Consider the following 17,516-nt stretch of genomic DNA (forward strand, 5'->3'; position numbering starts at 1 on the left):
TTCATCATCACCACCACCACCATTATTATTATTATTATTACCATTATTGCTACTACTACTACGATTATTACTACATGTGTAAAATTGAATTACGCAGAGTTTATAATATATGTATATGTTTCCGATATTGTATTCGGAATTGGCGTAATTTTGTTTAAAAAAAAAAATTGAGATATCGTCGCGTTTTTTATACTCTGTCTTTCTCGCTCTCTTTTTATATCACTATGCATCTTTTTCTCTGCGCGGTCGAGATCGCGGGCTTGGTTATTGTTGACATACCTAATTGTTGAACGTACCTACACTGTATAAGTAATGTATATACATACATACATACGTACGTACATGCAACATAAATTACTAGTGTATAATAGAGAAGTCTTAATGCGACACGTTTACTTACTTATACTTACTTACTTATTATATTATATTATATTATATTATATTATATTATATTATATTGTATTAAATATTATATTATATTATATTAAATATTATATAGTAAAAATACGATTCAATCTATCACTCGCGTTATTTAATTACTTATAATATATGTATAGTGTACACATATGTGAAAATACAAAAAAAAAAAACACACACACACACACACACGCTGTTGCATAAAGTGAAAATTTGAATAAAAAAAAAAAAAAAAACTTTATAAAAGTAAACGAAAAATAATTGAATAATTACACAGCCCTGTAAATTTTTTATTTTTTTTTTGTTGAGAAAATGCTAAACGAACGAGTCACAGTATTTTCCGACATATTTTGTCCGTTTTTTCAAACACGTGGGAACTTCAAGATATTTCGATCTAAAAATGACATTTTTTTTATGAAAATTGCACTTTTTGATTCGCATCATCTGTTAAATCGGTTCATAAAGTACGGTGAAAAAATTTATTCTACGCGTTTTTGTCTACAGAACGACATTTTGTGTTTTAAAAGAATTTTATCACGCACGCAAATAGTCATAAAAAGAAATATTATTCATCCGAAAATTTCATTTGACTCGAACTGTTACTTGAATCAAACCAAAAATCCCTTGTCACGTTGAAATTACCTTGTATAAAACGTTTGTATATCTTGAAAAATGTAAAAAATAAAAAAAGTATAATATTTTCGGGTTGAAAATATTTTTTATAATTTATTTAAAATAATCTTGCCTTTTCGTAGGTCAAAGCAAGTAAAATACATTTTCGTCACCGTATTTTATGAAGCGGTATTCAAAAATTGGAGTCAAAAACGGAAATCATTGTCGAAAACGCCATTTTTGAATTGGATTATCTCGAAATTTTGACGTCGTGGAAAAAACAGGCCTGCGCAATTGTATTCAGCGCATAAAAATACGTCGGAAATATACCAACTCATTCGTTCATCATTGTGTGAAAAAAATTTTTGCAGGCCTGTGTTATAAATAATTTAAGACACTGGATATAGGAGACTGTATCAGTCTAAAATAATAAATTATAATTATAAATTAAACACCCTCCCTTCCATTGAGGATGGTATGTAAAAAAAAAAAAGAAGAAAAAAAAAACAAGATCGCGTCGATAATCGACAATAAACGATTAAATATACGATGATGATAAGCGACGAAGACTGCAAACGTACCAAGTTAAACACGCGCCTGGCGAGTTTCCATCCCAAATAAAAAAAAAAAAATCAAACTACACAATTCTTTGCGTTTGAACATTAGCATTATTGTTATACGGTAAAACTTGTCATTCCATGAACCAGACTGGAATTAGAAAATCATTTCACGAGGTAAGAAATTTGATTTGTTTTTTTTTTTTTTTTTTTACCAGATAACAAAAACCGAAAAAAAGAACTTTCTTAAGCAAAAAAAAAAAAAAAACTTTGAATAAACAATTTTTTCCATGCTATACCGATTGGGCGTTAAGAAAAAAAAAAAAAAAAGAAAAGAATATCCGTCAATATTTATTTTCACTCAAGCGATCTCGAGCGATTAGATGTACATAAAATAACATAAATGCGTACGACTACACGTTGAATCAGGTATATTTTGCTGTAAGAAAATGTTCAGAAAAAAGGGGAAAAAAAAAATGATAAAATATGGTGAATAAATAATAATAAATGCTGCATTATACGTACATATTTATACAATATGTTATGTGCACCTTATCGCTGTTGAGTCATAACCAGAAATAGTAGAAAAACACAAAAAAAAAAAAAAAAGCAGTAACGAATAATTCATTGTCATCGTGTATCTATATCACACAAATATATAGTGCGTTCCGTGCCAACTCTATAATCGTCTGATCCTCACCGTCTCGGATCTGAAATTTTACTTTTTTTTTTTTTGCATCATCATAAAACATATTTTTAAACTGAAATCATACAGTTGACAATATCCAGATACGGCTTGTAACAAGTGGAAGTAGAATCAATTTCCGTACAGTCGAAACTGGGGAAAAAGCCGATACGTGAAGATTTTTTTTCAGAATTTGTAAATGGTACATTTTTCCAGAGGTTTTTCAAAAACCATGAATAAATAAAGTGGTTTAAATCGAATGAATGAACAGATAGGATTTAATTGTAACAAAAATTGCTGAAATCAAAGACGAATGATGAACATCAGGCGTTCGTTGATTTCGCACGGAAAGCTCATATATTATACTATACATATAATAGTTAAGAAATACGTCGTGCGTGTATATCATGTACATAAAATAGAAATGTGCATAGGCGATACAATTATACGTACAAACAATTTATAATACACCTACCTATAATTTATACACCCACACACACACACAAACAGATATATATATATATATATATAACATAAATAGTTGAGGCGAGAAGGATAAATAATGTGATATATGTCGAAAATTAGAACCCGGTTTTTTTGGAAACGGTGCTTTTTATACGTCTAGTATAAAAAAAAAATTATACGGATATACATGTGTTATACATATATGTATGCATATACATTACATCATATATGTACACATATTATACATAATATCTAATTCTATGCATATATATGTACGAATAAAAATGTAAAATATAATCACAACAATGATAATGATATAAGGATAAACGCGGTTATCCATTATATATATATATATGTATGTATGTATATGTATATATATATATACATATATATACATATATTATACTGAATAATGATAATTATTTAAGTATATATACATAATATAATATACGTATATAAATATAAATAAATGTGGCAATTACGTGAAGCTAGTTACTTATATAATAGAGAAGATTTTCAGGGGGTATAAGGGATATAATTATTGTAATAATAATAATAATAACAACAACCACAATAAAAAATTAAAACAATAATCATAATAATAATAATAATAATAATAATAATAATAAATAACAATAATAATAATAATAATAATAATAGTATTGTTTGTTAAGGCGGTCGTTTTTTTAATAAAGCCATCGTTCTTATAGTTTTCTAAATCTCACGTCTCGAAAACTATCCATGTAACATGTATATTGGACGATATCCATCATCGACTTTATACATTGATTCAGCATCTTTACCCGTTTCATTCGGATTGCTCGTATCCGTCATAATCGTATATTATAGTAATGCCATCATGGAACGTAACGACGCGACGATCGTATAATTGTTGGCATACGGAATCGTTTCACCGACGCATCATCGGCAGTCGCAACCAACGACGGAATAATTACTTTCAACATGAAAAACGAACAGAAACGAAAATAAGAAAAAATTTTAAAAAAGTGGATTTCTCTCTCTCTCTCTCTCTCTCTCTCTCTATCCAAGGGCATGTATAAAGACGTAAAAACATTTTTGTATAAAATATGTACATATAGTTAATATATTATTGAAAAAGTATGAAGAAAACGAAACGAGAACTTGAAGCATACATGCAGTGTATGGATGTGGATATCTATCACATGCTGCAAGTGCATACATCATATTATCTTCTTAATATATATAAATCTCGTGTCACGATGTTTGTCCTCAATGGACTCCTAAACCACTTAACCGATTATAATAAAATACGCACACCATGTGCAGTTCGATCCAACTTGAGAGATAGGATAGTTTAAATCTCAAATTATAGTCGCAATTTTAATTTATTGCTAATTATTTGTCTGTTATTATTCGACAGTCACAATTATCTGTTAACTCCAAATGATTCTAACAGATGTCGATACCTTTCGACTGGGTTGAGTAAGTAATCAATAGATGGCGCTGCTATGGTAAATCTACGAACGTGTCATATAAGCTACACTAGCAACCCATCCCGGCTTCGCACGGGCATATAATAATATAATAAAAGAAAATACACAATGTTTACAGTGAGTTTCTAGAAAAATAACATTTATATTATTACTTAATATTATTATATGCCCGTGCGAAGCCGGGATGGGCTGCTAGTATAATATAAATACTGACGCTCTGCACAGGTCACTAGGTTTTATTACCGTTATTATTATTATTATTATCATCATCATCATTATTGTTATTATTCTCATGATTAATCTTATTATTGTCATTATATTATATTTTTATTACTATTTTTACGATTGTTAGCACGATTATTATCATTATTATTATTATTATTATTATTATTATTATTATCATCATCATTATTATCATTATTATCACTCGTAATATTATTATGTGAAATTACGATGTACGTAAGAATTGTAGGTATAGATATAATAGGTTATAGGTATGTATAATAATGCAACTGGTCTTTTTCCTTATATTTTGATTTTTGTCATATTTTATCGTGCAAAAGAAGAAAAAAACATTGTCTTTGTTTGTTTATTTATTTATTTTTTTTTATTTTTTTTTTTTTTTTAGTGTTGTTTTTCACACTTCCTCGTGCGAAAAATTATAATAAGAGATTACCAGGTAGTGAAAATAATTATTACCGTCTCTGTTTCTCCAACGATCCCTTACACGCATCATATATCATATGTACGCCTGTAATTTCAACGAACTCGTCATCCAGATACTATAAATTTTATTTAGTTTATGTACACACGATTCTTATTATACATGTACATGTGAAATACGTACGTGTAGAAGGTACGTCAGACATTACATGTGTTCACATAAATACGATATCGAATCACAGTCGCTGCCTGTAAACACTTCGTCGGAAATTACCCGAAAATTACAGGTAAGTATATTACCTATGTACAACGGATTGGTACGCGCGTAAGATCGAGAAATTGAAAAGGAAAAAAAAAAGAAATCAGAGAAAAGAAAGAGTGACATTTTTCTTTTTGTCATAAATTGACTAAATCGTTATAGCTATTATAATTATTATTCATTCTTCGATTTATTCATTCATTTTATTTTTTATTTTTTTTTCTTGATTACATCTCTTTCTTTATTCCCGCTCCAAGAAAAATGATCACGAATAACGTGCAAAGTTCAATCGAAGCTTTTGAGATGGAATTGGTGAAAGGGGGATGGATGAAGCGGCAAATGCCTGTGTAACTCTTGCGAAAAAAAAAAAAAAAAAAAAAAAAAAAAGGTAACAAAGTGTGTCGCGGGGCAAAAGCTGCAAGCCTAGCAAAAGAAGCGAGCGTCGAAGCAAAAGCTGCAAGCTGCTAGAGGTCGCGATCGCAGACGTACGAGGGCAAAGCACAGTCGGGGCGTCGCGTCGGCCAGAAATCACTCTTGGCGTCCGCGATTCGTGGCGAAATTCGCTCTACGCTTGGCATCTACGTGTATATGCGTATATATATATGTATATATTGTATGTACAAAGACGCGGTACGTAGGTATAAAAATCATGGCGTATAAAGAACAAAGCTTGTATCGATACATACATACGTATGTGTGTACACGTATACCCGTATAGCTACTTCTCTGCAGGACTCTGAATTGCGATAGGAATGCGAATTTCGAATGACTCTTTCTAGGCTACCGCGTTAAACTTGAAAGAGCCGAGAATAAAATATAAAGAGGCAAAAGAAAAAGAAGAAAATTACAGAAAGCAGTGTAGAAAAATCTTACGTTAAACCGTGGTATAAAAATAAAGAAAAAAGGAAAAAGAGGAAGCGAGATGTAATAAATAAAAAAAAAAAAAAAAAAAGAAACCCTCATCCATCCGCACGCGGCGTATTTTCGGGCTAAACAAAGAAGAACTCGGGCTCAGAATTTCGTTAGCTTGCGATGTTTAGAATTTATCGAAAGCTCGCCTCGATATTCGTTAGTTTCTTTGACGAGGACATATTTTTTTTTTTTTTTTTTGTTTTGTTTTACACACATTTCGCGTTCGATGATAAATATCATTCGTAAAAATTTCACGACAATTTCAACTGTTTGCGCAAGTTCGAAACTGTATGCCTGGTCGTATTAAAAAAAAAAAAAAAAGGATAGTCTTGATATAGGTCCAGAATCTTCAAGTATTTACCGAAATTAGTACTTATAGTCGTAGTTTAAGTTGAATTAGGTCGAGTACTCGTAGTAAATAGGAGGAAAAAAAAAATAAAAAAATCACAAGAGATCACTGCCGTAAGCAATGATTCTGTTCTACGTTTTAATACTTGCGAAAGATATAAATGACACGATAATCGCAACCGCGCAATAACGAAAAATAAAATCATACAAGTATATTTCCGAGTTTTCTTTGATTGTTTTTTGCTTTTGTTTTTCGTTTTCCGTGTCGAGTATAATGACTCGAACATCCCCTCTGTATAGAATAGAGCTCCCACCAACCAACTCAGAGCGGATTACACGAGGATTGAGGATTTGAGTACGGAAATGGAAGTGGAAAGGAGCGTGCATGCGTCGGGGAGACGAAAAAGCTCGCCTCGGTCTTACTGATTCACTTACAGAGTGCTGATCTGTGAATTTGGGATGAAGGGAATTTACGAAAATAAGTTCACAGCCCTCGCAAATGAAATTGCGCCACCCTCGCCCTTTGGTCGTAAGTTCAGGGGCAGAAGGGAAGATTACTAACCTGAATTATACCCGCTATATCCGCGCGCACGCAAGAGCAAAACTGAGTTGCTCGGATGCAAGGCGCACTCTGTTGAAAATGACTTGAATTTCTTTGTATATAATTATTTTTTTTTTTTTTCAAATTTCTTTGCCACATTTGAAAATAAATATTGATTTGCTTCGTAGATTCTTTAGAGCTAATCAACCGATACAATAAGTTTTGCAGAAATTCATTCAAGCTCTCGTACTTGGTCAAATTGTCACTAGATGTCGCTGAACGGGTTGAATTTTCTCGCGGAAACATAATCTTTAACAATTGTGACGGACTGACTTACACATGTTTTACGGTATTTTCGAAACTAGATAGATAATTAAATAATCGATTTTACTCCATCGATATAATTTATTTTGATTTTTCTTTGTAATAATACTTTAAATATTATTGGAGGTTTGTTTAATAATTGTTGCATCAAAGAATGCAACATTCTTATAGGACAAAAAAAATTCAAGATTTAAAAAAACATTATATTTTAGATAAAAAGGTATTTGCTCCGGAGTATACATTTTTTTCGTCATACATAATGATAAACAATCTATGATTTGATCGATCCAAGTACAATTAGAGGATGCAGTTATTTAAAAAAAAAATAAAAATAAAAAATTTGCACATTTTTTATTATGTGAACGAACATTAGAATAACCAACCGGTGATTTCCATAGTAACATATCTTACATCGATGCTCCGCTAAAATGAATATGTATCGACAAAAAAATTATCTTTTCAAAACACTGTCAATATCGAATACACAAAGAATAAATATAAAAAACAAAAAAAAAATATTCCAGAGATTGCGGACCATTCAAACGAAAGAAAATGCTTAGTTCACATGTTTTATAAAAGAATGTTGGTAACAAGTCAGCAAGGGCATACAAAAGGCAGGTACCGTACGAAAGAAAAGACGAATTTTAAGTCGTTAAGAGTTAAAAGTGGTATTTTCTGTACTGCGCGCATGCGCTGTCGCGAATAAATCTGACGATAAGCGATCCTAACCTCAGTTTCGTGTTTTGGAAAAGAACGGACAACATACTCTCATTATATAAAAATATTTGCAATATTCCTTTTCGACTTCACCTACGACTCATTTTGCAAACTTACGCTCGGGCGGAAAAGACCGAGTTTGCATTCTTGTTACACAATGTACTAACGTAGGTGCAATCGAACGAGGTAAGGCAAGGGAAGTAAAGGAAAAGCAAGACTGACTGGCGTCTGGCGCCTGCCTAGTACTCTGACTTCTCGAACGCTATGCATAAAGCATGAAAATAAATCACGATAAACTCACACCGGGACGTACGTGAGACGATGCTTTGTAGTGGTGGTTTTCAACGTTCCGAGTCCTACAGACAACGGATCTAGGACTAGCCCAAGAAAAGTTGCCTTGGACGGTTAGAATTTCGATAAATCGCTCGTTCTCTCTTTCTCCCTCTCTCGCTCTGTTCTCTTATACATATATATTCCGCGATCGACTTCACAAGCGAACGATACCACCGCGTTATTTACACTCCATACACTTGGCTACTGCCCAAACAGAAGCCAGCAGCCAGGAACTTACGGGTACATAGTATCTCATAGACACCTATACGACATACCTGTCTACGACTTTGGACGCCATTCAGGGTTAGAGAATCGGAATACGTGTCGACACAATTCCGCACCACAATCTTCTTCAATTTAACCCTCCGTATGAACATTGAGTCTCTTACGGAACAGTCGTTTTCTGAATATCAATTTTCATGAACATTGCTTGAAAACTGTCGAGTCTATCAACTTGTGAATAACGTAGTCAACGCTTTGAGAAGAAACCCCGAATTTTTTTAACCGATTTCTTGAAAGCCTGGAACACTTTGAAAAAGTGTACAGACAAAAGGTGAAAAAGCGAATGTTCACACGGAGTGTTGAACGATCGGTGTCCAAACACAAGTTCCTGCAAGAGCGTCAAGAGCTGGTATAGAATTCTGAATTACCATTATTATCGTTGTTTGATCTTTATCAACTCCGGAAATAAAGATACAACAAAATTCATGCTTACAATTGACATGTAACACGAATCAGACTCGATTGTTCATTCCATTCAATTGCAAGATATTCTAAAACAGGATGTGATAACTTTGCCGTACTGAGAGCCTCCACACCTGCAGACTTCACCCTACAGGATGGATGATGAAGAAATGATGGAACTGAGAATAAAATTTAACCAAGCGAATGAATGAATGAAAAGGTAGGTTATATATACATATTGTAGCGCTGATTAAACTTAGATTCAAGTTTTGTGTGTAAAGAGAAACCCCCATAACGAGCACAGCCAGCGTGACAAATTGTGAATGGAAATTCCACGGCCGTTGGGCGAGAGGATAAGGATAGTTTCTCCAAAGTCGTAGAGTAGTGCTGGTGTACGTTGAATACCCATGCCTTTCCATTCGTTATAGTATACAGTAGCAACATTAGGCTTACATATGTGCAGAGAGAAAGAGAGAAAGAGAGAGAGAGAGAGAGAGAGAGGAATGAAACAACAACGGTTCATTCAGAATCCCTCGAAGGCGTTATCTAAAAGCAAAGTAAGATAAGGGAGCGAAGTAGGCCCTGACTGCAGCAGCTAGAGAAGACCAACGAGATTCGAGAGCTACCGTTTGAAATTACGCGTCTGGTTGCTCCGGACGGTGGGTTTTAGGGTTAAATCTGTGTGAGTGGAAATGCCCAGCCTCTGAGCTTACCATTGCATGCAAGAGACTTTTACGGCCCACCATAAAGCACATCGGCTTATGCGCGCCCCCCTAACCGACCACCGCGACGACGCCTTATCTGCAAAACAGAAGAAGTCGAGGCGAAAGAAGCTGGAAATCTGAATCCACGATCCAGCCATCGTGTATACCAGCTACATCTTCTCCGAATTCCTGATCCCCAGGCTCATCGTCGATCATCGTATTTTCCTACACCGACCGTTCTCTTGTAAACTTCGATTATACCACGCGATGCAGTCGTCCCATTGTCACATACTGAATACCGGCGCGAATGGAACCGTGTAGAGGATGTGGAAAAAGGAGCAATTCAATGCACGCCGCGAAGTGATGAGAATGTTGGAAGCATGGTTAAAACTGGCCAACGTTGCGGTAGAAGAAGAACTACAAAAAGAAGAAGAAGATGTACCAGGACTGAAAGCTTATACCTAAGCAGTGATAATAATGCAGGTTTTCGAGTGAAGTTAGGTACTTGGATAAATAATTGCAACATAATATCTTTCTTCCCAGAATACATACAGAGGTCAGCAAGTGACCAACAATTTACTTTAAAAGAACGCATTAGTGCTCGACTCCGAGCAAGGATAAAGCAACTTGCACGTGATTCCTCCTAGTATTTTTTAGTCAGTGGTATGATTCACACGTGTGAAAAAAATATATATACTATACGCTGGTTATAACCTTTGCAAAATAAAATTGTCCAACTTTCCATACTTGAAGACTAATTTAAACTCCGTTTCCAGTTAAACCGACGTTATTTGACGTTTCCAGGAGATTTGCAAGATCTTTATGACCAATGTCAGCGGTACCAATTAAACAGTCTTCTCTGCAGTTTGTCGATCTCTAAAAATCATGACCAGGTGAGAATGAAACATGACGTGGAAGTATAACAAACGACTGGTATCATTGACACTAATCACCCAACGAAGGAAGAATCCGCATAATTTTTTCCGTTTACATCGCCACTGGGCTAAATCAATGTACTGCTCAAAAAGTACTAAAAAAAACATTCCAACTCTCTCATTCCAGGATGTATTCCAATACTCTTTCAGTTTCTCTAGACACTGACGGAGGAAACGCGGTTATGATTAAACTCTCCTAAAACCTAGACTATCGGAAGGTGGGTAGGATAGCGTTTAAAGTTGCAACCAGTAGTAGTCAACTACCTCGCAGGTGAAAGGGCAAAGCCGAGTTGCAGGACCTCGGAGATTTGGACTTGGACGAATTCCAAGAGTGAGGATGATCGCAATGCTGCGGTGCCTGCTCATAGGTATAACAGTATTATAGCGGTACAGCGGGCATTCAGTTTTATCGTATATATCCCTCGGCTCTGCACAGATACGGTCACCCCCGAGATAACCCGAGTCTGACCTTATTATATCTAGCTGAGACCGTTCCTCGCTTCAGCAGCATCAGTAGCCGCGTACCGCCTGATAATAAGTTTAACGTTTAAGAGTTAGCCATATAGGTATGTGTTATGTATACATATTATAGACAACACATATGTGTATATACACATACATACGTTCGAGTGAATTTCGCGATTTCGATATTCACTCGATTTTCATAACAAGATATCGTGTGCGAGGAAAAGCAACGACTATAAGTATGTTCCTTCTGTCATCTCCTTCAGATAAAACATACATATAATAACGCGATAGAGGCGCGTAGCAAACCCGAAATAGTGTCGTACAAGCGTGTCATCGGTCGGCCATCTTCATTTCACGTCAGCATTTCAATTATAGGCTTGCCAAATATAAATGTGTGTTGAAAATATATTTTTATTTTTTTTTTCTCACAACAACCTCGCGATAGCGTTTTCGAGACCGACGGATCGCGTTACTTCACGCCATCAGGGACCATTTAACAAATGCGTTTACTTTTGGGGGGGATATGACGTTCGTTTTATTTATATACCTCGAATATGGTTCGTTATGGACAATCTTGAAAATAGATCGAATTATGGATTAATAAAAAGAGGGAGGAGGGGAGCTAAAATCGTCCAAACAACTAAACTTGTTTATTGAATAGCCCCTCCATTATCTGAAAACATCGAAATCTGAAGATCGTATTGTATTTTCTCAAGTTGTCAGCACTACGAGTATTACTCAAGAGCTGTAATTTAGCCGCAGTCGATTTCACTCACGAATAATTCGATGTTCAATTAAGATCGCCACTTTTGATAATATGGAATACGGTCCTGGACTCCGATAACTTCGCTCTCAATCGAACCGCGACGACAAGTCACCACATCGCGTTTTTCATATCGTAAAGATATGTACATGGTGTTTCCGCGAGTAAACGCCGCGGCATGTTGGGTTGCCTACCACTGAGGGGAAGAAATATCGGTAAAACAGACCTACGGAACCGTAACCACTTTAGTCAAGTCAATTCACGTAATTACTTTAACCTAGCTCCGGAAAACGATTACTGAACTTTTCAGCCTGGGTTATAAAGAACGAAACAACTGTTTGGCCAAATCCCCACAACTTGGCAGCACGGACAGTTCCAGCTCACTCGCGATGAGATTGAACGCGCTAACTACCGATAACTCGGTAGGTCTGTTTTACCGATATTTCTTCTCCTCGGTAGTAGGCAAGCCAACATACTGCGGCGTTTACTCGAAGGCACCCTGTATGCTACACTTACATACCGCGATGCGTAAACTGCACATCCGCAACGGTGGAATAATACTCGTTGTATAAGAGATAAATTCGCCGTCAATACGCGTGATAGGAGGAGGTCCGAGTTGAAAGATGGATGGGGATGATAGATGAATACAGTTTTAATTCGTGCGTGGGTGGGAATGGGCTGCAATTGAAGCAACAAATGCAGATTACTCCATCAAGAAGCGGAAGGCAGAAGAGGGCGCAGAGCGTACGGACACGTCTCTCCTCTAACCTCTTCCTCTATACCTACTTCTCTCTTTTAATGGTTTGATGCCGATGAATCGGTACGCTTGTTAAACAGCCCCGGACTAACAGCGGACCACCGCGCCGCCACAAACATCGGTTCGTTTGTTCTTCGCCGTCCGTACCGTCGCGGACGGATTTCGACCAATTCGGTCCAATTCAGTTAATTCAAGAGGCCCGGAAACTGAGCTACCTGAACTATGCGCGTTTAGACATCAGCTCTGCTCGCAATTGTTGTACATACTTGTACGTACGAATGTCGTTGTGACTTTGCATCATTTTTCTGCAAATCCATGCAAATCACGGTTTTGTTACAAACCTGCACTTTAATCACTGCGTGAATTTTTTTTTTTTTATACTGTTTACGAATTCTTCTTCCTGAGAAATGATTTTCACTTTTACTTTCTTACACCGTGATCGCAAAGCACAAAAGACGATAAGTTTACAGTCTGATGTACAATATAATGCACCTTGGATAAGATTCATCGTCGAACAATAAGTATTGTATCAGATGCAAATTCAATGAGTTCAAACGATTTAGTATTTGTTAGCATTACATCGACTTTTAAATACTCTTACTGCACATTCCTATTCAAGTACAGCCTCTCATAATCATCATCATTCTAACGGAATTTTATACACATACAGTATTAGATCGCTAGACTAAATTTGTTCTATAATTATTCTTCAATCTATAGCGTAATAAAGGTGGTATAAAAACATCTCCGAAGACTTAACTTGTCCCTGCGAATTATGCATCATCCTGTTTCTCCATAAGTGAATATGAAAATACTGTAAATCTAGTCATCGATTGATCTGACACCTGACCTAATACTATTAGACAATGGTTTAACTTCGATTACATCGAATCGTGTGAAAAATCGTCAACTTATATCAACAGTTCTAGCTGAAATAAAGTCTAAAATGTAACTAATATACCGTCGAAATATATAGGTACGCAAGCAGTTGAATGACTTCAATTCAGCATACAACCCAAATATACAGACCCGTTATCAATAACCGCGATCGGTGAATTAAGGGGAAAAAAATGAGTGTTGTTTACTGACCACATATCGTCAAGCAATTCTGGGTCATCACGCCACGCTTATTATGTATCTAATATCAAATTATAGCTATCGTCTAGCCGACTATTATCGCACTACGAATGTAGCGGACAGGGAATTTATCAAACCCCGATGAGAAAGATGCAGACCACAAAGGATGAATTACTGCGGAATACGCAAGCAACTCAACAATTACAGTACATAAATATTAATATGATACACCAAGTAGGTGTAACGCGGTAAGACTTATTTCCATCAGAAAATAGAATGATCTAATTTGAAAATGCGTGCAAACAGGGCATCCTGTTACGATGTATAATAGTGAGAACAAGTGCGTTACAGAGAGCTGGCCTTGCCACGCTACAGATATACCTACATTTTAGCATTACAATGCGGAAAAATTCTATTATTCACATAACTGTACAAACATGCATTCGTAAGCTGTCCATACCGGGAGACGGGGAGGAGAACAAGAGTAAGACTCGCGACTGGGGTAAAATGTAAAATATGTATACATAATTCGAGAAGCGCGGCCATGCGCCTAATAACTATAATAATAGAATGGCAAGCGTCGGCGCCGACGCAAGTAAGAATGCCGCGCAAAGAAGCTGCCGGCTCTCTTCTCTTCAACTGTGTTAAAACCGGGTATAACATGCGGTAGGCGGAGCCATACGCGGGGGTCAAAGGGCGCAGCCAATCACAGCCGAGTGATAACCATTCCGCTTTGATTCCTGCACCCGCCGTTCGAAGACTGCCGCAGTAAGCTGCTGCGGCTGCTGCATGCACGCATTTACGGTGACACGCGTATGTGCGACACGCGTGAACACGGCTCGCACTGCAGCAGGTCTTATTATCGTCCGTGCGGTCACTGGCTACTATCCCTTGCATGGCGTGAGTCAAAATTCTGGTTGAGAGTTGAAATTTTGAACGAGAAAATCTGAGGATTAATACGAAGCTGAAGGTAGTTACGTCGACGTGTCGAGACGTTGAAACGAAAAATTACTATTTCGCGTCTTTGGAATAACTGAAGAAGTCTAATTTGCATAATCTGAGTTTGTTGATACTGTGTTAACGGTTGGCTAAATTTCACGTAATCCTATGGCTGCAAAATAAGGATGTTTCCTAAAGATGCATCGTTACAATAACGTTACAAACTTTAGCCTGATGGATTAATATTTTTATTTCGATGCTAGTAGATTGAGAAGAACTAATGAAAACTATACGATTCATCGAATCTTTAAACGATTAAATCTCTGGATTGTCGAAACTTACGATGATTTAGTCGAAATTTAGAATGGTTCGAATTTCCGAAAGGTCTAAATTTGGAATGTTCGATACTCTGAAGAATAAAAGCTCTGAACGATTAAAATTTCTGTCAGAATGATTGTCAGTTTTAAAATCCAAAACTTCAAACGGACAAATATTTGAAATGCTAAAACCTGTAATGAATTAATTCAAACTTAGAATGGTTTAAATTTTCTAAAGTTGGACACTTCGGATGTTAGAAACTTTGACAATGAGCAGCGAAACTCCGACACCGTCGAAATTCAGAATGGTTTAAAATTTCTAACATTTTTGGAATAAAGCCAACCTGAATTTATTCAGTCAGACAGATCGATTAGTTTTGCTTTTTGTTCTTAACACAATTTTCTTACGGATCGTGAGATCCGCTCTTTCAATTCGTTGGGACAGATCGAGAGCGATCAATCAAGAGAGTTCCGGCGCCACTGCAGGAGAGCCCCGGAATCAATCTAATCGCATTTTCCGAACTCGAATCAATGCGTCGTCGCGATAGACAGCGCGACAGGAGAAACAACTTGGCAAACATAGGCATTACATACAGAAGAAGGCCGCGAGGCGCACGCACGCATAATATTGCAATTTGTACTTGTCCGACAAGAGCGACCTTCATGGATATTTCATATCCTCTACTGCACGAATGAATCGGTAGAAAAGGTTTCGTCGTTTGCTTGATTGCGATTGATTTACTGTCTATTCGTCGCCCGTAGGTAGTGGTGGCAGTGGTGGGTAGGTCACGAACAGGTGAATAAGTGAAGAAGCTCGATCGAAACGTATGAAAGGAACTTGAACTGAGATCGTAGGCATATCCACTAACGTCGATTTTTCGGCATGACAATCATACGGAAGCTCTAAATCTTTGTCAAAATTATTACACGATAAATAGAAAGAAGCTTATGCAAATTGAAATTACAAGCGAACCCACATTTATTTTGAATGATTACGAAATTATAAAACTCAAAATTCATGTGCAATTCCTACTCGACGAAGCTGGATAATGTTAATATTTTTATTCAATTTACTTTGCATTACTGCGAAATCACAAAACTCATGTACTACAGTTCCTATTCGACGATGATGGATAATGTGTGACAAAAATTCTGCCATTTCCGTTTTCAATACGAACATATTATCTTATATCAGACCCATTAATTTCTGACAAACCTAAACGCTCATGGACAAAACTCTGCATCTTTTGCCGTTAGCACTTTGTACAATTTATCATAATAGAAAATATTTATTAATTGATAACAATGCTACAGGTGGCAGACATCCAGCGATACCGAACTGCAAGACAAGTTGCATATTGCCAGGGACGGTGTTGAATAGATTCGGTTGCGCCTAACTCGCGCAACCTGCATTACAGTAATTTTTTCGCCCAAAAATGACATGATATAATTTATTTTCCCAACAATTGAATGTACTGATGGAACGGGTAATGAGTAAAATCTAATACGCAGATTTGAAAAACAGGCGGATTTAAAATCTTGAAACTGAATGAATCATGGGTAATTCTCTAGAGCACAGGGCAACAAGACATATTGTAAACGAATAAGAATATCACTCCGTATGATGTAGCGTAACATAGAAGTGAAATGCAAATCGAATTTGTTACAGGTTACTCACATGTTTCCGCAGGTGATGTTCAGGCGTCAATCAAGAGATGCACTCACGACACTAGAATTTATTACCAACTAAATACCCGAACGATGAATTTATTTATTTTTTTAAATATGTAGCTACGCAAATTGTCATGTTAATTATACTCCTAGTTATAAAACTACACAATACAATATTAGCTATCCGTTGAAGATCAGATTTGCGTCATTTTATACCTAAAAGTATCATGAACATGCCAGTTTGCGTGTTTGTACATTTTCGTACGTAAATATACTGAATTTTACATGGAATAGTAATCCACTGACAACCAATTTGCACAGCACTTTTCAATTGTTTTAAATAGAAATGATTTCACCCCGCCGCGCTAAAATGTGGTTCTTTGCTAATTCCCGAAATGTTAATCTCGTATAATTGAATTGAACATGTTTAATCTTGTCTGTACGCGACCGAGCACTGACCGACTATCTTTCAACTCTCTGAGAATAACTGAAGATTCGTGACCAACTTCAGTGACCTCCGTCGTTCTCATACACAGCTCGATGTTTGTAAACAGAGGAACCAAGTACAAAGCCACGCTCTGTCCCGGATCTACGCGAATATGTAACATCAGCATGTACCGAGATTTGTTACTTCCCAATTATAACATCCGAACGCACATTATAATAATTACTGCGATGATTGTTTAGGAAATAACGACAGTTGTTATTTTAAACTTTCGCACCGACACCTCGCGTGTGAACTTGCAGTGGCAGAAATAACAAACGTCGATTGTTTACCGACCCGGCAACGACGCGTCTACCACCACAGCGCAATACGAACAAACCTGCGTATGACCGTCGATCGATGGTGGCAAGCGTGAAACGTTAGTTCCAAACTTCGCCGTTAATAGCGC

The 17,516-nt window shown here is 36.4% G+C and overlaps 1 protein-coding gene across 5 annotated transcripts in view; it reads right to left on the reverse strand.

The window, feature by feature from the left end:
• LOC124306054 (GPI mannosyltransferase 2) overlaps window positions 1-17,516 on the reverse strand; it is a 205,076-nt gene that overhangs the window by 166,392 nt on the left and 21,168 nt on the right. The window contains exons 1-2 of one of the 5 annotated variants that reach the window (XR_006908509.1): window positions 16,909-17,411; window positions 16,631-16,681 (exon numbers count right to left, since the gene is read on the reverse strand). The exons of 1 other annotated variant lie outside the window; for it this stretch is intronic. The gene's annotated coding sequence lies outside the window, so the exon portion shown is untranslated. Of the gene's footprint in view, window positions 1-16,630; window positions 17,412-17,516 lie in introns of those variants that run through there. 3 more of the 5 variants (XR_006908507.1, XR_006908506.1, XR_006908505.1) reach the window with 3 other exon arrangements.

Source organism: Neodiprion virginianus, chromosome 5, assembly GCF_021901495.1.
Source record: "Neodiprion virginianus isolate iyNeoVirg1 chromosome 5, iyNeoVirg1.1, whole genome shotgun sequence".
In the NCBI taxonomy this organism is placed as follows: Eukaryota; Metazoa; Arthropoda; class Insecta; order Hymenoptera; family Diprionidae; genus Neodiprion; species Neodiprion virginianus.